We start from the raw sequence: 25779 nt of genomic DNA, 5'->3' as shown, positions 1-25779 counted from the left end.
CTGGATGGGCCATTTGGTCTTCTTCTGCCGTCATTTCTATGTTTCTATGTTTCTATACCTCTTAAGAAGTAGGCAGCTTCAAAGTCAGAGGAAACAACTGTGGTTGATGAATCTGTGTTTCAGATACTTCATCATGGTTGTGCCAAAAAGTAATGCCAGGCAATGGTCAGGACAGGTCCTCTGGCTCCTGGCTCCTTTTGGGACCCATCTGCCCTCCTGGTCATATGGCTTTGCCCAGCTAGGTCAGCAATCCTGAAGTTCTGGAAGAGGTTCAGTAGCATGGATGGGAAGAGGGGCAGGTCCACTTATTCACTTTCTCCCTTGCACCCCTCTACCTCTTGTTTACTTTTTGGGTCCCCAATCCTCCATTTTTCTATTTTTGTTATGGAAGATTTCACCCTCCTTACTGGTACCATCCTGAAGTTAATTTGTTCTGCATCCTTTGCAAGTATTTGCATATCACTAGAAAAGAGCCATAAGTTTAATTTTAAAAAATCTTGTGAATTGATTCCTGCTGGAGGAATTTTGTTGCATCAGCTTCAGGGACAATACCTTGCCTGGATATAGAAACATAGAGCATGCCAGCAGCTAAAGAGTGCATGGCTCATGCAGTCTGTCCAGCCACATCTCCTGCTCAGTTTTATAGTTCCCGTTCTAACATTACTCCTTTCACCCATATCTCATGACCCCTCAATCTAGATCCTCCTTTCCATTGAAAGAGGTTTGCTTCCTGTGCATGTATTCCTTGGAGGTATTTAATTTTCTCTATCATATTTCCCCTTTACCTTCTTTCCACCAGGATATACATGTTTAGATATTTGTCTGTCCCCATGTGCTTTATGATGACCATTTGCCACTTTAGTGGGTGCTCTCTGGATCAATTATATTCAATTTATTTTCTTTTGAAGGTGCAATCTGCAAAATTGTACAATCTACTCCAAACGAGGTCTGACCAGAGACTTATACAAAGGAAATATCACCTCCCATTTCCTGCTGTCTATTCTTCTCCCTTTGCACCAAAGCATCCTTCTGGCTTTTGCCATTGCCTTGCCTACCAGTTTGTCCACTTTAAGATCATCAGATATAATCACTCCCAGATCCCGCTCTTGTTTTGTGTACAAAATAATTTCATCCCTTGTGCTGTACTGCTGCATTAAAGACTTTGCAGTTTGCCTTCAATTTCATGAGTGTGGGGATGTTTTGTTTTGAAAGCACTCAACAAATGTGAAGGGTCGATATGCAAACCAACAGAGTTGAAAGAATGTGTAGCAATACAGAGCAGGTGGATTTACCAAATATTAACCTTGCTAATAGGTTTTTGTATGTCTATTCTGATTGCAAGTGTTCTTGGTTGTTCCACAGGTTTATGTTTCAAACAAGCTGATTGAGATACTGCTTTATTGTAGGACAGAAGAGAATGTATCATGTGATTTTATTCTAGAAGGACCAAAGCATCAAACAGGATAATTCATATATTGCAATAGGATGCAGGACATTTTTTAAATAATTCTGGAAAATGAAAATAAATCAAGAGAACAGTATGAAAGTATTGCAATGGAGCACTACTGATACTGTTTGCAAAACAAAATAGAGATATATAAATAAATGGTATTTTAAAAAATCCATAGATCACAATGAGAGGTGCACAAGCATGGCCATGCTCCAGCCAGAGTTACTCCAGTCTGGAAAAGGAGTATGTATGTTTGGGTCTGAGGGCTACCAGAAGCAATTAATAAGTACATATGTATCTGAGCAAATAGGAATTTGTGGAGATGCCTATGAGCAGAATGGAGATCATAACTTGAGCACCTATGGTGGTTCCTTCTCTACACTCTGAATATCTTTTTTCAGATCCTCACAATTAATGTCTTTTTTGAGGGCTGTATGGTTTTGATACTTTTTTCTGATATGTTAGATGGATGCTGTGAGTATTATTGGCTTGGCTATTTAGTTCTACCTTTGGCGTGGTAGAATGCTGCAGCTTTGTTTTTATTGGTTAGTGAGTCCATGGCATTGAGATTGATTGATTGAGCGTGAAATTTATGATTCTAGGAGGAGGGTTTATTTCTCATCCTTCTTGGAGCACCTGCACCATATTGAGACAATCAATACCAGTCTAAGGTAGAGAGTCTTTTTATTTTTATGATGCTTTGTTATGATTTGGATTCATATTTACCTTGTTTTCAGGTTATTTTTCTACAATTTATAACCCTTGAAACGGGTGAAAGTTGGTCACCGAAAATTTGGCCTTTGTTGGGGGTCTTCAGACGAACGGTTTTGTCTACATTATGGGCCGGATTTTAAAAAGCTTACGCGCGCAAGTTATAAAATCAGGGGTCGGCGTGCGCAAGGGGGTGCACAATTGTGCACCTTGGGAGCGCTTAGCCTCGCACCGTTCCCCCCAAAAATCGGAGCAGCCTGTGAGGGAACTTCCCTTCCCCCTAACCTGACCTTCCCACCCCTTCCCCTAACCTTCCCCCCCCCAGCCCTACTCTAACCCCCCCAAAAGTTTTGTTGTACCTTTTGCGCCTGCCTCTGGGCAGGCGCAAGTTGTGCTCGCCGGCCGATTGATAGCACGTGATCTCTGACACAGTGGCAAATGGCTGCTGTGCCAGGAGCCACTGCCCCACTCCGGACCACCCATGCCTCCCCCCCCCCCCTTTTTTTGCAAGCCCTGGGACTTACGCGCTTCCCGGGGCTTTATGCTCGCCGCCAGGCCTTTTGAAAATAGCCCGGCACGCGTAACCTTTTGAAAATCCGGCCCATAATTTTTAGTTTAAAAATTATTTTCTTTTGATAAAAATTTTTTTAGAATTATAACACATTAATTTGATTCTTTGCGGTCAGAAATATACAAAATTGATGGAGGTTGGAGGGTTGATGATTAAAGAAATGTTTAAATTATATGAAATCTTCCACTCCACCTTTACATAATTTTTTCATAGCGGTGATTTAACTGATATAGCACAGTTTGTGTTTTTTCAACCAAGGATTCTTTTGATGTTGTTTAAAGAGAATAGATGGTTGAGGTAGCATATTTGGAGTTGATTATATTTCTTTTTAAAAGCCGTCATTCTATTGAGCATAGTTTTATCCCGATGCAAATGATTGTAAGTTGGTGTCACCACAGGTATGTTTTTCAAGGCAAATCATTGCTACCGATACATACACTATAGTTTAGTAATCACATTTATTATATTATATTGTTCAATATGCAGAGACAATGAACAAAGAAGTCAAATCCACAGTTTAAATGCCTTTGGGTACTGAATAAAATAGTCATGCCAATGAGCATAAGTGCATATCAGTTTTATCGTATGTTCAGCCTTTTTCTATAATAATGTATAACTGTAGATGCTAGTCTCATAATAGTTTGGATTTGGTATGCTTAAATGACCATTCTATTTGCAGCATTCATTATTTAATGGGCTTGGAATAGTTTTCTCTTGAGCGGCGCGTATTATGTAAAATGATTGGGGTTTTAAAATAATATTGCAAGTAGCATTTTACATTATTTTTAAATGTCCCTACTGAGTCAAGACAATAAATTATTCCATATATATTTTAGCATTCAATTGAAAAACTCGGCTATCTTTGCTAAATACGGATTGTGTTTTGCGAATTAAGTGAGCCCGATGATTTTATTTTGTACCGCTATACACATTTTTTTTCATTAGCCATATAGATTTTCCCTACTGACATCACATTTAATAAAAATGGCAAATTAAATTAATTAAATAGCATAAGGATCACTTTTGGCAATTTTCGCTGTGTTTATAATTAAAGTGACAGATTGGATGAAGCTGATGCTGTAGCAGAATGAACACAAATTGTTAAGAATGGATGAAGTTTATTTTCCATCGGGAGCAATAATTTCTTGATGAATTGGCTACATTAGCAAGGTAACTTTTCCCAAATTAATTTTTTATTAGTTAATTTTTTTTGGCATGCACTTAATTACATTTTATACAAATACCTATCCTTTAATTTTTATTCTTTAACAACATGTTGTACTTCTTAATTTGACAATATGAATTATTTTATTTTGACTGATTGTATATTTTGTAGTCATTATTTATTATGTTTTTTTTAAGATTGTATGAGGACAGATTGTGCATTTCATATCATTTTAATCATTATCATTTTTAATTTATGTAGATACTATTAACTAATGAGCTTACTATTAATATTTTACAGCCCATGACGTAGTCCCATGTGTGGGTGAAACTCAGCCTGAATCGGGCAAATTTTTGGGCATATTTTGTTTTAATCTATTGAACATGTTAAATAATGAATTTGAAAGTGATTGGCCATTTCTATTCTTGCTTACCTCCTGGATTTATTTGACCATCTTCCTTGTTGAATAAGAACATAAGAACATAAGAAAATTCCATACTGGGTCAGACCAAGGGTCCATCAAGCCCAGCATCCTGTTTTCAACAGTGGCCAATCCAGGCCATAAGAACCTGGCAAGTACCCAAAAACTAAGTCTATTCCATGTTACCATTGCTAATGGCAGTGGCTATTCTCTAAGGGGCGGATTTTAAACCCCCTGCTCGCGTAAATCCGGCCGTCCTGCGCCGGCACACCTATTTTGCATAGGCCGCCGGCGCGCGCAGAGCCCCGGGACTCGCATAAGTCCTGGGGTTTTTGAAAAAGGCGGGAGGGGGTGTGTCGGGGGCGTGGCCGCATGACGCGGTGTTTCAGGGGCGTGGCGTGGCATTTGGGGGCAGGGCCAGGGGTGTGGTTTCGGCCCGGGGCGTTCCAGGGGCGTGGCCGCGCCCTCCGGAACAGCCCCTGGGTTGGGTCTTGGCGCGCCAGCAGCCCGCTGGCGTGCGCAGATTTTTGTCTGCCTCCGGCAGGCATAAATCCCTGGATAAAGGTAGGGGGGGGTTTAGATAGGGCCGGGGGGGTGGGTTAGGTAGGGGAAGGGAGGGGAAGGTGAGGGGAGGGTGAAAGAAAGTTCCCTCCGAGGCCGCTCCAATTTCAGAGCGGCCTCGGAGGGAACGGAAGCAGGCTATGCGGCTCGGCGCGCGCAGGCTGCCCAAAATCGGCAGCCTTGCGCGCGCCGATCCCGGATTTTATAAGATACGCGCAGCTATGCGCGTATCTTATAAAATCCAGCGTACTTTTGTTTGCGCCTGGTGCGCCAACAAAAGTACGTGATCGCGTATTGTTTAAAGATCTACCTCCCAGTGAACTTAATAGCAGTGAACTTAATAGCAGGTAATGGACTTCTCCTCCAAGAACTTGTCTTGTTATACTTTACATCGCTCAATACTTATTGCTCAATCTACTCACATAATCTATGGTTCTGAAAGTGACACTGTCGGCATATTAGTATTTTACGTTAGATCATATGCATTTCTAAGGAGCCATGTTTTCAGTTCACGTTTGAAACTCTTTCTTTCTGTTATTAGATGTAGTGAATCTGAAAGAGTTTCCACAACTTGGGGCCTGCTATGGAAAACATTTGGTCTCTTATTTGATTTAGATGTGTACTCCGTGTTGTAGGCACTTTTAGAAGTCCTTTGTTTTGTGATATTAGGGCTCTCTGCAATGTGTATGGTTGAAGTGTCACTTCTATTAAGCATGGGTTAATGTTGTTGATGATATTAAAAATTAGAGTTAATATTTTATCATGAATTCTGGATTATACAGGATGCTACTGCAGTGCTAGCACTAAGAGGTTGATGTGGTCAAATTTCCTTAGAACATAAGAACATAAGAAATTGTCATGCTGGGTCAGACCAAGGTTCCATCAAACCCAGCATCCTGTTTCCAACAGAGGCCAAACCAGGCCGCAAGAACCTGGCAAGTACCCAAACACCAAGAAGATCCCATGCTACTGATGCGATTAGAAGCAGTGGCTATTCCCTAAGTCAACTTGATTAATAGCAGTTAATGGACTTCTCCTCCAAGAACATATCCAAACCTTTTTTGAACCCTGCTACACTAACTGCACTAACCACATCCTCTGGCAACAAATTCCAGAGCTTTATTGTGCGTTGAGTGAAGAAGAATTTTCTCTGATTAGTCTTAAATGTGCTACTTGCTAACTTCATGGAATGCCCCCTAGTCCTTCTATTATTCGAAAGTGTAAATAACCGAGTCACATCCACTCGTTCAAGACCTCTCATGATCTTAAAGACCTCTATCATATCCCCCCTCAGCCATCTCTTTACCAAGCTGAACAGCATTTCCTCATAGGGGAGCCGAGCTACCAGGATGGAGCAGGGTTGGAAGCTTTGTATCATGGGTGAGTTAAAACCAGTAGGAGGGAAGTTGATGAAGGAGAAAAGAAAGAAAATGAAGAGGGTGAAAACATCCAGCACAGAGACAGACAGCAGTTCTTCAGAGTCATCGACTTCGTCTTCTAGTCAGTTAGACTCGGATGGGAGGCAGGTGTAAGTTTGGGGCCTAGGCAGAATATGGGTCACCCAGCACTAGCCTCCTTAATGGAATTGTGGGAGGAAGTGCCAAAAAGAATGCGTAGGAGGATTTAAAAACGTAAAATTCTGAATATTTTTAAACTGTTAGAAGGGAGAAGGGGAGGGAGAAAGGATAAAAAGAAGAGCAAGAAGAAGGATAAGGAGAGAGAGAGAGAGGACCTAAATTCGCCAAAAATATTTTGAATTGGGTGAGGGGGTTTCTATGCTTGGCTAGCGTAGTCGGTCATTATGAACCTCTTCAGTATGGGCCTTTGTTGACATATGCGGACAGTATCTTGGGAGCATTTAGGGATTACGAAGGTTAGGCTTGGCTCAACTATGATGAGAGGTTCCGAGATAAGATGGAGGGTAACAGGCATATGTCCTGGGGCACACAGTATATTAACTTGTGGCTCATTCAGATGACTAACAAGAGTAATGGTGCCCAAGAAAGTGTAGGTAGCGGAGGTGGAGTGAACAGCATGGGAATGGGATCTAACTTGTTTTGGAATTTTGGAACCGCACCAAGGGGAAGGACGACAGGTAAACCTGGAGGAAGCAGAGCAGACATGTGCTGGCATTATAATAAAACTACCTGTATGTTCCCAGATTGCAAGTTTAGGCACGCTTGTGCAACTTGCAACGGAGCCCACCCAGCCATTAAATGCCCCGCTGGTCAGGGGGTTTCCCCTCAGAGAAGTGGAAAGCAATGAGGTAAAGTTTAAGAAGGCATTTTCACCTATAGTATTAGGGGAGCTGCTTAAGGGGTTGAGAGCATATCCAAACAAAAAGGCATCAGCTTTATTGGCTAAAGGTTTTTCAGAAGGTTTTCAAATACCTTATACGGGACCAGGTGAGGGAGGTAGGGCTAGGAATGCTAGGTCAGTAGCAAAGTTGAGGAAGGTGGTGGCTAGGAAATTGCAGGAGGAGATAGACCTATGGCACGTAGCGGGACCATTTAGCGAGCCTCCGTTTCATAAAATGCACTTATCCCCATTAGCGGGTATACCTAAAAAGGTTCCAGGAAAATTTAGATTGATTTTGAACTTGTCATACCCTAAAGGTGAATCCATTAATGATTTTATTCCCAGGAGCGAGTGTTCTGTCCGTTATATGTCCTTCGATTATGCGTTAGAGTTAGTACAAACGGCGGGAAAGGGGGTGCTCTTGGACATCGAGTCTGCGTTTTGACTACTGCCAAATCACCCGGAAAGCCTGCCTTTGTTGGGATTTTCGTTTGAAGGGACGTTTTTTTGTGGATAGGTGTTTGCCGATGGGGTGCGCTATATCTTGCGCATACTTTGAAGCCTTTAGTACCTTCTTGCAGTGGGAGGTGGAGAATAGGACAGGGGAAAATAGTATGTTACACTACTTAGATGATTTTCTGTTTATTGGGAAGGGGCAGTTGGAGCAATGTAAGTTACAGTTGGAAGGGTTTTTAGATGTAACGTGCAAACTGGGTGTGCCTATAGCTCAGGAAAAAACAGAAGGGCCGGCCATGAAGTTAACTTTTCTGGGAATCGAATTGGACATGGAGGCATTAGTGCCCATACTGCCTCAGGATAAGGTTAGTAAATTAAGCACATTAGTCCGAGAAGTGGGGCAGGCAAAGAAGATTACCCTAAGGAAAATGCAGTCCTTGATAGGGGTTTTAAATTTTGTGGGCAGAGTTATTCCGATGGGGAGGGCGTTCATTAGGAGGTTGTCTATGGCTACGGCAGGCATCAAAGTGGCACATCAATACATCAGAATAACGCAAGCTATCAAGGAGGAGTTGAAAGTGTGGGAAGTATTTTTGGAAGAATTCAGTTGAGTGCGAATCATGCCAGATAAGGAAGTGAGCAAAAGAGAATTGGAATTGTTTTCGGATGCGGCAGGGTCTTCATGATTCGAGGTGTACTTTCAAGGAAAATGGTGCGCAGAGACCCGTGGCCTGAGGATTGGGTGGTAGAAGGTATTATAAAGAATATCACGTTCCTGGAGTTATTTCCCATAGTTGCGGCACTGGCAATTTGGGGTGCAGAGTTCAGCAATAAGCGAGTGGAGTTTTGGTGCGATAACTTGGGAGTGGTGCAGGTGATAAAAAGGTTGTCAGCAAAATGTTTAAGGGTTTCGGCCTTGCTATGGGAATTGGTAGGTATGTGCTTGAAGTTGAATGTGCAGATTACAGCTAAACATGTTCCTGGAGTGGAGAATGTTATAGCTGATGACCTGTCTCGTTTTAAGTGGAAGGTCTTCATATCACTTGCACCAGGAGCACAGACAAACTCGGAGAAGTGTCCGGAGTACCTGTGGACTATAGGGAAGAAGAGGAGTGGGAACTGATAAAAAAGTCTGTAGCATCTTTTACATGGGCGGCATATATAGCAGGAAATCTGGCGATAACAAGATTTCTGCATGAGAAGGGATGGAATGGAGGCACAGTGAGAGATGAGTCTGTAGTCCAGTATATTTTATGGGCTAAGTCCAGGGACCATTCCTTGTCGGCGGTAAAGTCACATTTAGCAGGGTTTTCCTTTTTTCAGAAGCTTAGAGGTTGGAGGAATCCTGCTTTAAGTTTTCGTGTTAAGCGAGTATTACAAGGGTGGCAATGAGAGAGGGGTTGGAGGGGGGATAGGAGGCGTCCCATAAGGTATGATGATTTAGTAGGAATGGCAAGGTATTTGGAAGAAGTGTGTTGGTCCCAGTATGAGGTATTGTTATTCAGGGTGGCCTTCTCGTTGGCTTTTTTGGAGCGATGCGACTTATGGAACTGGTAGCAAGCTTGCAAGTAAATGCAGCTAAGGCGGGGGTGATGGTGCAGCATGTTTGGGTACAAAGGGATAATGCGGGGGTATATTTGAGAAAGTCTAAAACGGATCAACTAGGCAAAGGGTGTTGGATTAGAATGGGGAGATCGGCGCATGAACTTGCTTGTCCGGTACGAAATCTTCAGGAATATGAGAGGGTGAGGTCTAAGGTCGAGGGTTCTTACTTAGTGCACGAGAACGGCATGCCACTCACGAGTTTCCAATTTACCAAAGTGTTGAAAATGGTAGTGGAGGCGATGGGGGGAGATGCGAGTTTTTACAGCTCACATTCATTTCGAATAAGGGCGGCTATGACAGCAGCAGAAATCAGTCTGGCAGAAGGAGAGATTAAGGCAATCGGATGATAGAAGTCCAAGACTTTCAGGTGTTACATTAGGAAATATAAAAAAAAAATGTGTATTAACATGGGTCTCTTCTTTTGCAGAACCAGTAGCAGTTCACAAAACATAGGAGTGTTTTTGGGTCGTGGGCCACTCTTTCATTCATCGGGCAGAGCAGCGAGCCATAAATCGGCCATATGGAGTGAATTTGCAATTGGAGAGACGTCATTGGAGGATGCGCTGATTGGGAAAGCGGGGCATGAGATAGAATGATCTCTTATCCTTCTTGTAGGAGCAGGTTGCATTGGCAAGAGTCCCAAAAATGTTATTGATACATCTTGGGGGGAACGATATTGGCAAGAGATCTTGTAGGGAATTGATATCAGCTATGTGAAAGGACCTGGCGATGGTCATGATAAAATGGCCAGGAGTCTAGGTGGGGTGGTCCGATATTACCGTTCGTTTTAAGTTCAAGGATGAACCAATCTGGAAGAGAGGTGTCAAAGTTAATAGGCAGATGGGGCGTTGGGTAGTTGCCCAGGGTGGTTTTTGGGTGCGACATGGGTGTTCTGGCGACATGCTTGAAGGGTTTTTCAGAAAGGATGGGGTGCACCTATCAGATATCGGGTTAGACTTATTTAATAATGCCTTGCAAGAAGGATTAGAGATGGCAATTAACAGCAGATAAAGGGCCGCAGTGAGGGAACAAGGACGTAGTAACCTCCTTGTTTTGTGGCGGAAACCCGAGCCCAAGTTGAATGTTGTAAAGAGTTTGCTGTTTAAAGGACACCGGGGGGGGGGAGGGGGGGGCGAGTCTCGTGCAGCTGGGGGGGGCTGCTGCACGAGAAGGCCAGAATGAGCTAGGGGGCTAAAGCTCATAGGCCATGGCTGGCCCCCGCTGGCATGAGGCAGGGCAAGCCAATAAAAGAGGAGGGGGTGACATCTCGCTTACCGCTGGGACGTGGTGGTGAGTGAGGGCTTAAGAGAAAGGGGGTGGGGGAATGTTTCAGCTGACATGTTGTCAGCAAGATATTTATTGTGCGGGCTCGGGTATGTTTAATAAACTGCGGCCTTTTATAATGCCAAGATTGTGTATTTTGTTCATTGTGAAGGGATGGCAAAAGTCAAGCGCAGATCTTGACTCCTCACATTACCAGATAACTTGACCACTAACCGCCCTACTAAATATTACGCCCAACATGTATACTATTATATAATATTACATGCTTTTTTGCCAGAGAATGGGAATTTATGTCATATAAGCATGAATGCTTTTTTCCTGGATTCCTTTTGTTCTATTTCATCTACTTTATATCAGAGGAGGAGAACAAAGCTCCTTTCAAGGGTCGTGGGGTTCGCATGGCGCTGAGAGATGAATATATAGTCATGCTCCGGTCATACTCACAATAGTAAATGACTAATGAGTTTATTCTGAAGTACAGTCCTTACACTACTCATTGAATTGACAGCTACATCAGACTAATATCCAGGAGCTCAACACTTCCAATTGATTTACATTGCATGAACCCAACTATTTGGCCTGATCCAACCGACTTAATAAAAAAACCTACAAAACATCTCTCAATTGTAAGTTTATCTCTGAAATCTTAAAATAATGAGAAGAATGAACTATATTTATCTTCATATATTTTTTTTAACTTCAGCTTTAAGGCTTAGCCTTTGCTGCATATAAATTAAGAATTGTAAAGGATTGCCCTGCTGCTTTGTGCACAACTGCCTTTTTACATGGAGGTTACAAATTCTAAGAGAGGATTTTATTCCTATTATAAAACATTCTTATAAAAGAAACTCAATCAAGGATCATTCTTGCTGATCAAATATAGGACTTGGAATGATCAGCACTGATTTGCTTTAATAAACACAATAGACCAATTTGTTCTTTAAAATGTATTTAATTAAACACAAAAGTTCAATGAAGATTTTTATTAAAACTAAAAAAAAACCAGGAGCAAGAGCTATATGTTAACAAGGTAAATTTATCCATTCGCTGAATGTTTCTGCACAAGGTTTAATTTAAAACCCATTTATCTGAAAGGAACATAGATGTTTGTTCTTATTTAAGTCCCAAAAAAGGAAGCTGTCACTTCTAACTATTTTAGAATGCTAATAATCTAAAACATGGGGCTACTGTGAGCCCTGGAATGACCCTTTAACAATGCCTAGTTTATTCTGGGTGGCTTTGGAATTGCCTGTGACTCCTGCTCATTTCCCAATAATTACTGATAATTTGCTGCAGTCAAACAAAAAAATGAAACACAACAGACTCTTTCAAAGAATTGGAAGCAAAGTTTGTCCAGGAGCAGACCTTTCTGCTCAGAGGCGAGGGGAAGTGTGTATGGAATTCTGGACATGATGAGCTGCTTTCCAACTGGCTTTGATCAACCTCAGAGAGCAGAGGGAGCAGAACGTCATGGAAATGGTTTTCCTAACCAGGGCAATGGACTACACACAATATTTGGTTTCCCCAGTGCCCTTTCAGAGCTGCCAATGTTCTCTCTTGCCTATTATTTCAAGATTTTGTGACAATGGCAATGATAAAAAGCATGTACCTAATATAAACCCTTGACTGGTTGTTTATAGTAAAGTAATTCTTCTCCCCGCAAATACACTTTTCAGCGTTCTTAACTCATCAAAGTCTAATTCTTAAAAAGTCTGTATTAGTGGTGGCATAAAAAGGAGAGAGCCTTGGATAAATAAATAAGATTTTGTCTTTCATTGGTATAAAACAAAAGTAAAAAAATAGCATCAAGGAGCACAAAGTTGTGATTTCATTTAAAAAGGTTTAAAATTAATATTTTCACAACAGATGCACTCAGATTAACATATAGATAGATAGATATAGATATAGATATAGATATATATGTACATGGAATGGATCTTCTATGAGGAAAGACTGAAGATGTTAGGGTTGTTCAACTTGGAGAAGAGAAAGCTGAGGGGGATACAATAAAAGTCTATAAAATCATGAGTGGAATACAATAGATAAATGTGAATCAGTTATATACTTTTTCAAATAAAACAAAAACTAGGGACATGCCATGTAGATAGTAATTAGCACATTCAAAAAAAATTACAGAAAATTCTTTTTTATTCAGAGCCATAGCCAGGCCATTTGGTACCTATGGTCAACTGTTAAAAATGTGCAATCGCCCTGAACCCAACAATGCGAGCTGAGAGACTTTGTTGCATGGAGAGAGTTTTTATTTTTATTTTGGCCCAGCATCTTCCTCCTGTTCCTTTGGGCTTCCAGCTCAATTGGAACCTGTACAGAGATCCTGGAGCCAGGATCCTTCATTCTTAACATTCTTAACAAATATATATTTTATATTCCCCTCCCCCCAACTTTACTCCAGGCATTGCAGTGAGTCCTGGGCTAGCGGCCAAGCACCAGGGCTCTGTTCAGAACCCAGTCATGGACCTCTCAATCTGTTATGAGCGCGGCCTCCGGCAGCTGTTATGGACCGAGGGCTAGGGGCCTTCAGCTATTGTTACGAGCACAGAGGCGCAGTCTTTTCTAAAGCAGGAGATGTGAGTCCTTGGGCCACAGCATGGCTCATGGAGGAGCCCCAACACACACTGCGGGAGGTGAGCTGGTGCGAGCATGGGAAACGAAGAGCAGGATAAAACTGAAGTGAAGACAAGGATACAAGGTCTGACCTTCTACCGGACCTGCATGCCCCATGATGACCAACAACACAATGTTGATCGAGGAACAGTCCTCCGACCATTCCAAGCCCTTTTGGACCTGCCACTGGGTACAGCAAGAGGCGTCAGGCCGGACAGAGGACAAGGGCAGACGGAGTCCTTGGAACACAGAAGACTTGGGATGAAGACTCAGGCGAGGGCACTGTAGACGAAGGCTAAAACGAGGACACTGTAGATGAGGACTGAAGTGAGGACACTGTAGACGAAGGCTAAAGTGAGGATCAAAGCACTGGGTCGAGACTGTGACCCAGCGCACCCTACACAGTCCACCCGTGGGACTGGTCGCGGACCATGCTGGGCTTGAAGCAGACTCCAGGAGGGATAGTGGAAGCTTATACCAGAACATGATGAAGATACTGAAGAGGCCTGCACTAGGGCGCGCCCTACACAGCCCCCTGCAGGACTGGTTACGGACCACGCTGGGCTTGGAGCAGGTTCGAACAGAGTCTTGACATGGACGGATGCAAGTTGCAATAGGCTCTGAAGACCGGGACAAGACTGAAGCAGGATTCGATTTGAAGATGGCCTTGTACCGTGAGGCGCCCTACACAGCCCACCCATGGGACTGGTCGCGGACCATGACAACGGCATGCCAGGAAAGTGAACATCAGGGAACCAAGGCATGGAGGCAGAGGCGAAGGAGATGAAGAACATGAAGACATCCAGAGACATGGACAAGGACCTCAGGAATGTGGAGACATCTGGAGACATAAACGAAGGACATCAGGATCACGGAGACATCTGAAGACACGGACATCAGGATCAGAAACAGGAACAAGAAGCCATCAAAGCAGGAGAAACCACGGAGGACCTGGACCGGTCAGAAGACACAGACGACTGTGGAACCCGATCCGAAGGCCAGGAGTGTTCAGTCACTGGTATATGCCCCGGGCTCCTTCTGATGACAACTTCCTGCTTCTGCCCTATGAGGAGGCCCTCTTATAGGGCAGAAGCAGGAAGTTGTCATCAGAAGGAGCCCGGGGCATATCCAGCTGCGGGCCCTTTAAATACAGTGAAGAGGCGCGCGCCGGCACCTAAGAAGCAGGAAGAGAGAACACAGGACTATGGACAGCGGCGTCCAGCCGCACAGAGGAAACATTGCAGGGAGGAGCAGGCAGGCTTGAGGATGGCCTCCTGCCGTCCGACGAGGACCCCGGGGTTGACGTCGCGGCTCCCTGCTGCGGAGTCAGGCCGGCAGTGGCTCCAGGCCGCACAAGGAACTGGGGGGCGACGACAGCGGCACCCAGGCTGCGAGGAAGAGTGCGGCAATGGTGGCTCCCAGCGGGGACAGACCCCCCACACTGGGAAGAAGATGGGCACGACGCCCCAGCCAGAGAACGAAGTCAGCGGCGTCCCGCCATGTCTGAAGATGTCAGCGGTCCGACTGGCCGCATGGGATGTCCCGGCAGCGGTAAGGTGAGAGGCCTGCTCATGGAGAGTAGCTCCGTAGGCAGGAATCGTAACACAATCCAATCACTAAGGCCGGGATTTTCCATTCTCGCAGAGAATGGTGAATCCCAGCAGTAACGGGGGGCGGGGGAGCGAAGAGGGGGCCTGCGAAAGCCGGCAGCGATCGCACCACCGCGGCGTTATCGCTGCCAGCTTTCGCACCCAATAGCACACCGTGAAAGGTGGTGCTATTGAGCGTGCTACTGGTGGCGATAACGTGTCTTACCTTATCGCCGCCAGCGAAGATAGCACTGCGTCTGCCTCCTCGCTGCTCCGACTCCGTCCCGACTCCGCCCCCAGTAAGCTATCACACCTTCACATGCGAAAAGTCCCTTTTCGCGTGCGATGGCCTTAGAAAATAACCCCCTAAGTGTCATCCCCATCCCGGTCATGTCCTCCCCACATACAACTAAAACTTATGCATTTATAATACCAGATTTTACATGAAAAAGGACATTCCCAGGTAAAAAATATCACTTACAACATGTACATTATATTTACATGCATTGCTGAGGTGCCAACCACAAAAAACTGCAACAAAAAAAACCAAACACTTGGAATGAATATAGTATTAGGCCTAGCATGTTAGGTGTAGGCTTGCCCCTCAGAAAGCCACAAGTATACTCAATTACAATTACAATATAGTAAACCTCCCATATCAAAATTCCACTAACTGCCAGTCTCAAACAGTAACAACCCTACCTATGAAAAGGCAACACTGTAAATTATACCGAGCCTTAAAATGCCATTACACCTCCTATTAAGAAAACAGAACAACCCAAACTGTTATAGATCTCTACGCAGAAATGACACACTAGCAGAACACCTTACATCAGGGGTGGGCAATTCCAGTCCTCGAGGGCCACAAACCTGTCGAGGTTTTAGGATATCCTAATGAATATGCATGACATAGATTTGCATACAACTGAGGCAGAGTGCATGCAAATCTCTCTCATGCATATTCATTAGGGATATCCTGAAAACCAGACTGGTTTGTGGCCCTCGAGGACCGGAAGTGCCCACCCCTGCCTTACATTGTTCACACATACAGAGCACAGACAGACCCTCAGATACAGCAGAGACCATAAATTGTAAATAGATTCAGACAAAAAATAGATACATACCACAAGCAGCTAGATTCTGTATGCAGTGCAATGATGGAAAAATAGAAACATCATTCCTCATAAAACATTCAACAATAAAATCAAGAAATATAAATCATAATACTAATAAAAATGTTAAATATTTCAAAACAACTGACATATAGAACATCCAATAATTAAAAACTCATATGAAACTTTTCCAAACATCAATAAAATATTTAAAAATAGCCAATACATCAAAAAAATCCAATAATTAAAACTAGTAAGGATAAAAAAAATTCACTACTGTCTATACCTGGGAAATTTTGATTTGCAGATGACATGAAATTGTTATGGATTAGCGGGGGGGAGAGATGTTATGTAACAAACTTTCTCCATTTATTTCTCACACATACTCAGTCTTATACAAACACATACTTGTTTGCACTCTCATGCTCAAATATATACATAGACATATGCTCGTTCGCTGTCTCTCTCATGCTTAACCAAACACAAACACAAACACACATGCTCATGCACTCTCACATACTCAATCACACATACACACGCTCATATGCTCTCACATGCTCAATCATTCACTCAAGCTAATAGGCTCTCATATGTTCAATCATACACACACACACATGCGCTTACGCTCTCACATGATCAATCATGCATACACAAACCCTCATACTTTCTCATATGCTCAATCAATCATACACATGCTCATATGTTGTCATATGCTCAGTCATTCACACACACTCACAGGTTCTCTCACATGCTCAATCATATATACCAACACACACACGCTCATACGCTCACATGCTCAATCATTCACACATACTCATAGGCTCTCTCACATGCTCAATCATACACTCACATACACACACGCTCATAGATTCTCTCTCCCTTCTAGCCTCCAGGTGTGCTGCAGCATGGAGAGGGAGGCCAATTCATATTGTTCTTGGTGGCCCGCTCTGCTCTTTATTGCTGGTGTGAGGGGAGGAGGCCTATGTGCCTTGAGGCTCTGCTGCTCCTTACTGCTAGGGTGGGGAGAAGGAGGATGAGATCAATAGTTTTCGCCGCCCTGCAGACCTCGCTGCTCTTCAGTGCTGATGCGGGCGGTAGGGAGAATGTTGATTTTTATTACGGCCTTCTGGGCCATGCTGCTATTCACGTCCGAGGCTGGCAGGAGTTTCAGAGGAAGAGGAGGATGCTTATGCTTTTCATGGTGCTCTTCACCACTGGGGGTGGGAGGAGGGAGGAGGAGGATGCTCTTTATGGGCTTCTGGACCTCGTTGCTTTTCACTAATAGGGCCAGGGGGGAAGGGAGGAGGAGGCTGTTGGTTTTCATGCAATGGCACCCCTAATTGATAGCACTTATGGCTAAGGCCATATCGGCCATAAGCTAGCTATGGCTCTATTTTCATTCGATGCACAATTAAACTCTAGAATTCATTGCTGGTGGATATGGTTAAGACAGTTAGCATAGTTAGGTTTAAAAAAGGTTTGGACAAATCCATAAACTGTTATTAACCAAATAGACATAAGAAATAGCTACTACTTATCCCTGCACAATAGCAGGATAGGATTTATTTACTGACTGGAATTTTGCCAGATACTTATAACCTGGATTGGCCACTTTTGTAAACAGGATTCTGGGCTTGATGGATCCTTGGTCTGACCGAGTATGGCAAATTCTTATGTTCTTATATATATTTGAAATTGTCTTCTCCATTGCCATCACTCTTCTAAGTTTGTCTTTCCTCTCTTACAATCTAACCTCTTTTGATAGTCAGGCTTTCTCTCTGTTTTACCCAGTCTCTTTGCCTCATCGAGTCTATTGAAATAAATTTTTAACACAAAAACATATATATGCAGATATAGATATAGATAGAAAGATAGATACAGTCGTGATCATAATTTTACATACCCTTGGCAGAATTTGTAAGATGTGTAGCATTTTAAGAAAACATGAATGATCAAACAAAACACATCTGTTATTTTTAATGTGTTTCAAATTAAACTATTAAGCATTACATAATGGTATAATTATTAAACAAACCATAGCAATAAAGGAAATAATAAAATGGTTCTGTCAAATGGGAAATGATGTCACAATTGTTAAAAATGTTACTACAAATGCATCTATAAAGACTGCATCCTGAAAAACTATTTGATGCTCGTCCCGGCTGCGCTAGTGCCGCAGCCAGGCCTGCTCACCTCGCTCCAGCAGGTCCTGGTCCATCCTCCCTTGCAGCCACAGCCAGCTCCTCTCACCCACAGTGCTCCATGGCATCTCCAGGCCCGTTGAGGCCTTCAGATTCGCAATGCTCCTAACGCCGGGGCTCAGCATCCTCCTCGACGTCGGCCCCGCCCCTAGGCACGCGCACAGACCTCTCGGTCCTTTAAAGGGCCTAGCGTGGGAAACTGGTCCGCAGCACCCAATGATGACATCACTTAGACATGGTATATAAGGCAAATCCCTGTCCCCAGAACCTCGCCTTGGCACTCGGGTCAACACCTTCAGTGTAGCTAGTTTGCTGTTCCATGTTCCTGATCCAGTCTTGTTCCAGTGTTCCTGCATTCCTATGTTCCTGTCTTGTTCCAGTGTTCCTGTGTTCTTGTCTTGTTCCAGTACTCCTGCATTCCTGTGTTTCCGTGGTCCTCTCTGTGTTCCAGTGTCTCTCCTGCTTCCTGCTCCATGTTTCTCCTCTTGTCGTACCTTCTCAGACTGATTCACGGTACTGACCTCTGCTTGCCTGACTACGTTTGACTGCCGCCTGGAACTGACCACTGCCTGCCTTCTGACCATGTTTGACTGCTGCCTGGAACTGACCCCTACTTGCCTTGACTACGTACGGACTGATCTTGGAACTGACCCTTGCTTTGGCTGACCACCCTCGGACAGATACTCTGGCTTTGACCCTTGCCTACACTCGGATACTCTGTTTGCTCCTGTGACATCCAGACCAGCCTGCTCAAACGCTGACAGTGGCATACTTCCGACTAGACCAATAGGCGCTGCCTATTGCTCCCGGAGGACCTTCACATCTTGTTTCCTTCCGGAGGTCTCCAGTGATTCTGGTCCTGGTCTAGTCCATCCTATCTTCACCAGCCACGCTTCTCCGCTATCTCTCTGGGAGACCCTTGGAGGCCCACCTAAGTCCAGACGGTCCGGATACCCAAGGGCTCAACCTGCGGAAACCCCAGATTGCTATTGGCGAAGCTCCAGCTAGCCTCTGTCTCCTTGTGTGCTCTGCCTCCTGGTGGCAGGTGCTCTCTGGGTCTGACCAGAGGGTCGTACCAGTCCTGCACCAGGCCAAGGGTCCATCTCCAGTGCAACACTATTCCAGTTCAAAACGTGGTCCCATGTCGGGCATTTGGATTTATAGAGGGCAATTGGACTCACAGAGTTCTTCAAGCTATATAAAAAAGATAAGTTCACTTCAACCAATTTTTCTTTATTATTTGGGCAAAATTTTAGAACTTTTTAATTGCAAAAAAATATACAAAAAATATACACTAAGGATTGACACTACAAAAAATGACTGATGATTATATATAAGGCTGAGAGTGTGAAAACTTGTATCGATTACGCCTAATATGAAGGTCATTACATTAGCATCTGAAGGAATTGTATTAGTTTAATCATTATATCTATAGATACATTAAAAACAAGAGGAAAGGGGGATTATTCTGTCTTACATATTTATAAAGCCACAGCCTTAATATTATGAGTACAAAAGAGTGTTATTTTTGATTGACCCTTATAATTCACCATACCAAGAAAAAAAAACTTTCAAATTCTGTTGTCACCTCAGTAACAGCCTTACTCAAAAAAGAACTATGAGCAACAGAAGTATTACTGTTACTGAGGTACCACAAAAGGACCCAACAAAACCCAGGTGAAATAATAAACTTACTCAAAAAAGAACCAAGGGCAACAGAGCTATTATGGAGACCATCATAAGTGGTAACCTTTAATTGCTAAAGAACAGTAAGTAATAAGTAATAAGCTATCTTTCTTCTCTTTTGAAAGTATTTTAAAAGTTTATGGGATTCTAAATGATAAAAGGAAAATATGTATTAGAAATTCTTAACAATTTTTCTAGATTTGTAGATACAGTTATGAGAACTATGATTTAAAAAGGGAAGAATTGGTTCGCTGGATAGTCTATACACTAGCGCGTCCCTAGCGCCTCTTTTTTGATGGAAGCGGCGGCTGTCAGCGAGTCTGACAGCCGACTCTCAATTTTTCTGGCATCGGTTCTCAGATCTGTTAACAGCCACGGGTTCGGAAACCGGATGCCGGCAAAATTGAGCATCCGGTTTTCAACCCGCGAGCTGCGGTCCCATTTTAATTTTTTTTTTTTAATTTTTAACTATTTTGTAACTTTTGGGACCTCCGACTTAATATTTCACCCCCTTCTGTGAGATGTATGTCAATGATTATATTGAGCCTCTGGGTAGCTGAGAATCCTCCTTTAACCTCAGGGGCCTCATTCTGTTACTACTCCTAGAGTCAGAGCATGAACATGTCTAGGTTAGTCTGAAAGAGATAAGACAGTCACTTGTTATGTTTCATTGGCAAATCAGAAAGTAGAAGGTAAAAGCATGAAAGCCAAAAGAATTTTGAAATCTCTTCTCCAAAGTAAACCCCAGGGAATGTATGCATTCATCCAATGGTGATATGCCTAAACTTGTTGGACACTGGTTCTGTTGGAGAGTATACTGCATGCTCTGGCTAGTAAGGGGACAAAAAAGAAGACATGGAAAGAAACTTGGATGCATGGGGGTTAAGGTTGCACTAGAAGCACGAACAAAAAATGCATGGGCAGGATGTGCAGAAGAGAGAAGAGGTACAACGCAACTAAGAAACATAAAGATAAGGAACTTGACAAGACCACTGAAGGAAAACAGAAATAGCGTATGCTTTTTCACTACATAAATGCACAGAAAGGAAACAATACCACAGACAGCACATTCATACAGAGGAACAAAGAGTGGGACAGAAGGTGGGAGAAGGCACTGTGTTAAAGTTGGACCAAGTGACACACACACACACAAACAAGACTGGAGAACATGGTATGCGTCAGAGCTGCTTTACAACAGCTGCAAATTATGCCCTAACCCCTCCCTTGGGGCGCCCGGCCTCACCTTTCACTCACAGATAAAGATATGTGAACTGTGAAAGCACATACCTGAACCACTGAGAGGAGGGCAATTTTTGCCCAGAAGGATTTAACTGGATAACCCCTTTGTTACCCGGGCAAACACTTTGAACATCACCCTCTGCACGTGAACTGCAATACAGAAAATATAGATGAACGCCTACAGAATTAACTGCTGCCGGTTTGGTTGCATTGGCAAGTAGTGTCCAATATGTACTGTAACACAACAGAGAATTGTACCTTTGGATAAGATGACCGGGATTTGAAGTGATTATTCTGGGTTGATAAATTACAGAAAACAGGCTAGAGATATGAGAAATGGACTTAGAAGCAAGGGTTATGATTTACAACTAATTGAAATAGCAGAAAAGAGGGTGCAGGAGATGAAAGGGAATCATTACTCATTCTCAAAATAAACAGGAAAAGGAATGCAATGGCAAGACTTTAGTTTATTTTATTTCATGTTACACTTCATACCGCCAAGAGAATACATTAATGTGACTGCTTACTAGATAGACCCAATGAATACTATAGTCATGGAGAGTGTATTGTGAAATAAAAAGCATGGTACATGGTTATTTCAGTCTTTATAATAAGACTATTGGGCATAAGGTCTCACATGTTTTCAAATGTAACACTCAGATCCCGATATTCATTGACCTGGCAAGCAGGTAAATTATCTGCATAAAGTTATAACTTTATCCAGATATTTAGTGGGACTTAAATGGATAAGTCCTCTGCTGAATATGTCTGGATAAAGTTAAAACTTTTCTAGGTAACTTTATCTAGAAAACTTTAGAATAGTCTTTCAGCCTGACCAAACCTATCCACAACCTTTAACCAGACAGCACTGAATATCAGCTCTAGCTGGATAAAGTTTAACTGTGCCCCTTGAATTCCACCAGCTCCTCCTTTTTTCATCCGGGCATGTATATGCCTGGACAATATTTATACCCACCCATTGATGGGGCTAATTTATACCATGAAGATTTGTCTAGCTTATTCCCAAAGTTAGCTGAACAAATCTTTTGAATATTGACCTCTCAGTTTGTAATGTTATAAACTTCTGGACAGAATGCACATTTCATGCAAACTATGCAGATCTGTTGTGGTAAATCTGTATGCCAAACACTTCTGTATGTAATATGTATTGTGTAATCATCATAGTACATTTTTTAAGCAAGAAAGAATTGAAGTTTTTTCTCTCTGCTTTTGAAATGGATCTGGCTGAGGAATTGCTGCTAAGGTAAGCGCTAGAGGAGCATGGCCTTGTTTCCAAAAGGGTATAGACAGAATAGAGACAGACCAGAATCTGCACCAAAAGCCAGACGTGCAAAAGTAATGAGATGCAGAATGTGGCTGTGTTAAATTGAACATGTGACATTTTAATGCTGTCACATTCTGCCTTGTCCTCTATATGTGCCCCGAGTTAATTGGTCCTGAGAACTGTGCCGTTAACTTAGGCTGCAGGAGACCTGGCAAAAGGAGAGAAGCTGCTATGCAGGGACTCTCTGTTCTCTCTGACCTCCAAAAATAAACATCAAAGAACCTCTGGGTCTGATACCCCAACCCCTCCCTGTGATGCCAAAGGGTCCACAAATGCCTCATTGCCCCCAGACCTGACTCATCTGTTCAAGAAATCTTCTGAATATTTACTGGCAGCTTCCTTCCTCCTGGGCTGCAATGCCAAATTCAAAATGGTGCATCTGGCACTCTGACCACACACCTAAGCACGAGCATAAACTCGGAGGTCCATATTCAGAGGTATTTAGCCAGCTAACTCAGACATCATTTGGCTAAAATGAATATTTTTACATTTATCCAGCTAAATTATAACCGGATATCTTATTATCCAGCTAAAATTTAGTCGAATAACTTAGGGGCTTTTCGGGGGAGAGGGCAGTTGAGGAAGGAGTTACATTTGCCAGATAAGATATCTGGCGAATTCCACTATTCAGTTAGCCATATAACGTATCTGACTAATGGGCCGATACAGTACAGTGCGCTCCATTGGAGTGCATTGTTAACCCGCCATTGGACGCGCATTTTCGACGTGCTAGCGTTACCCCTTATACAGCAGTAGAGCTTTAGAGGGGAAGAGATAGAAAAGCTGCTAACAGAATTTTGTACATACCTGAAACAATAGTTCTGAATCTTTGCATCATGATCCTAAAATAAGTAACCTCCAGGATGGGGCACTTAAAATATTAAGAGGCTTTGACACCTATGGGGGCTAAGTGCCAGTCTGTCAGGTTTTAGAGTTTAGCAATGTGGATCAAGCAGATGGTGTGGTGGACCCGGGTTATTGGCAGGCAGGCGTAGTATTGTTTTCTTAGGCTGTACAGAGAAACAAAATATCTAGATCTCTCCTCTGCGAACCTAAATCCCTCACTTTCTCTAAAGCCTTGCTGGCAGTTAAGACGCCCCCCCCCCCCCCCCCCTCACCTCAGTCAAGCTCCACACCAAGGTACTTTCCCAATAGTTAAACTTTTATTTTGGAGTTACCAACACATCAACTATTTACAAAAATAAAATAGAGTAAAATAAGGAAGACAGAAAAAAACCCTGGAAGGTTCAGCTACAAATGTTAGGAATGTACTTCAGGCATGAACATTGTTTAAAAATACCATCTTAGAAGTGAAGGCCAGATGTATTCCATGCCTTAAGAAAGGTAAAAGGAAGGCCAAATGACTGCCAGCTTGGTTAAAAGGAGAAGTGAAAGAGGCTATTTTAGGCAAAAAAAAAAAAACTTCCTTCAAAAAGTGAAAGAAAGGTCCATCTGAAGAAAAATGCATAAGCATTAGCAAGTTAAATGTAAAATATTGATAAGACAGGCTAAGAGAGAATTTGAAAAGAAGCTTGCCATAGAGTCTGCATCCTGGGGTGAGTTCTGACAGTTACAGGATGACCCCGCGACTGGAAAATATTACAAATAAATTCTTTGCTTTGGTGTTTAAAAATGAAGAGGAGATAACCATTCCAGAGATTATGAAGATGAAGATGTAGTAGGCCAGATTGACAAACTGGAGAGTAGTAAATCGCTCCAGGATTCTGAAAGAACTCAAACATGAAATTTCAGATCTATTACTAGTAATCTGTAACCTATAATTAAAATTTTCCATTGTACACTTTCCTGGTGCCGAGAGAAATTAACGCCTACCTTTGGGTAGGCGCTAATTTCTGAAAGTAAAATGTGCGGCTTGGCTGCACATTTTACTTTCTGAATCTCGCAGGCATAACTAATAGGGCCATCAACATGCATTTGCATGTTGCGGGCGCTATTAGGTTCGGGGGGGGTTGGACATGCATTTTGGACGCGCTATTACCCCTTACTGAATAAGGGGTAAAGCTAGCACGTCGAAAACGCGTGTCCAAATGCGGGTAAACGGTGCGCTCTGCCGCAGCGCACTGTACTGTATTGGCCTGTTATACAGCAAAGAAACAGAGAGTAAGACTAAATGGTCTGTTTTCTCAGTGGAGGAGAGTAAACAGTAGCGTGCCACAGAGTAAACGAGTGAAGTGATCAAATTTGCAGATGACTCAAAATTCTTCTGACTTGTTAACTCACAAGCAAATTGTGAAAAATTGCAGGACTGGAAGACTAGGCATTCAAATGGCAGGGTTAAATTTAATGTAGACAAGTGCAAAGTGAGGCCCAAGGGGAAAAGTAACCCACATTGTAGTTACGTACATGTTGCTAGGAGTAGATTCCATATTAGCATATTAGGAGTTACCAAACAGTAAAAGGATCTGGGCATCATAGTGGACAATATTTTGAAATCCTGCTCAGTGTGCTGCAGCAGTCAAAAAAGCAAATAGAATATTAGGAATTATTAGGAAAGGACTGGTGAATAAACAGAGAATGTCATAATACCTCTGTATCACTCCATGGTGAGACCGCAAATGGAGTAAACATTACTGGTCACCACCCCACATCCCATCAGAATAGATTCCCCCTTCCCCATAATATTACACAGTTCTTAACAAATCTAAAACCCTCTTCCCTGCACCATCGTCTCAGTCATGCATTGAGATTCTGGAGTTCAGTCTGTCTCTGGATTCCTGTATATGGAATGGAGATGATTTCTGAGAATGCAACTCTAGAAATTGTAGATTTCAGTTTCCTACCTAAGAACCTAAATTTAGCCTCCAGAACCTCCCCCCTATACCTTCCTGTCATTTGTACCCACATGTACCATAGGATAAACACAAAAATAGATGCCTAAACAGAGACGTGTTCACAAATTGCCCAACTCAGGCCGAGTTTCGCGGCTCAAAAGCCGCTGCCTCAGGGGCTACAAACAAACCAAACATAAATTAATATCAATATCTAAAAACAACAAACTAATTACCAACATCATTAAGGTCTTATAAATATTAAAAAGTCATTATTAAAAAATAAAAACTTTTTTAATCCTTCACTAAGATCTCAGATATTGATTAAAAATAAATTGCTAAAATGATGACAAAAGTTCAATTGAATATTTTGTCATCATTTTAGCAATTTATTTTTAATCAATATCTGAGATCTTAGTGAAGGATTAAAAAAGTTTTTATTTTTTAATAATGACTTTTTAATATTTATAAGATCTTAATGATGTTGGTAATTAGTTTGTTGTTTTTAGATATTGATATTAATTTATGTTTGGTTTGTTTGTAGCCCCTGAGGCAGCGGCTTTTGAGCCGCGAAACTCGGCCTGAGTCGGGCAATTTGTGAACACATCTCTGTTTTAATAAAACAATTGAAAAAGATCAAGGCATCTATTTTTGTGTTTATCCTGATGGCT

This window comes from Rhinatrema bivittatum, chromosome 3, assembly GCF_901001135.1.
Source record: "Rhinatrema bivittatum chromosome 3, aRhiBiv1.1, whole genome shotgun sequence".
Classification (NCBI taxonomy): Eukaryota; Metazoa; Chordata; class Amphibia; order Gymnophiona; family Rhinatrematidae; genus Rhinatrema; species Rhinatrema bivittatum.
This window is presented reverse-complemented; position numbering follows the sequence as displayed.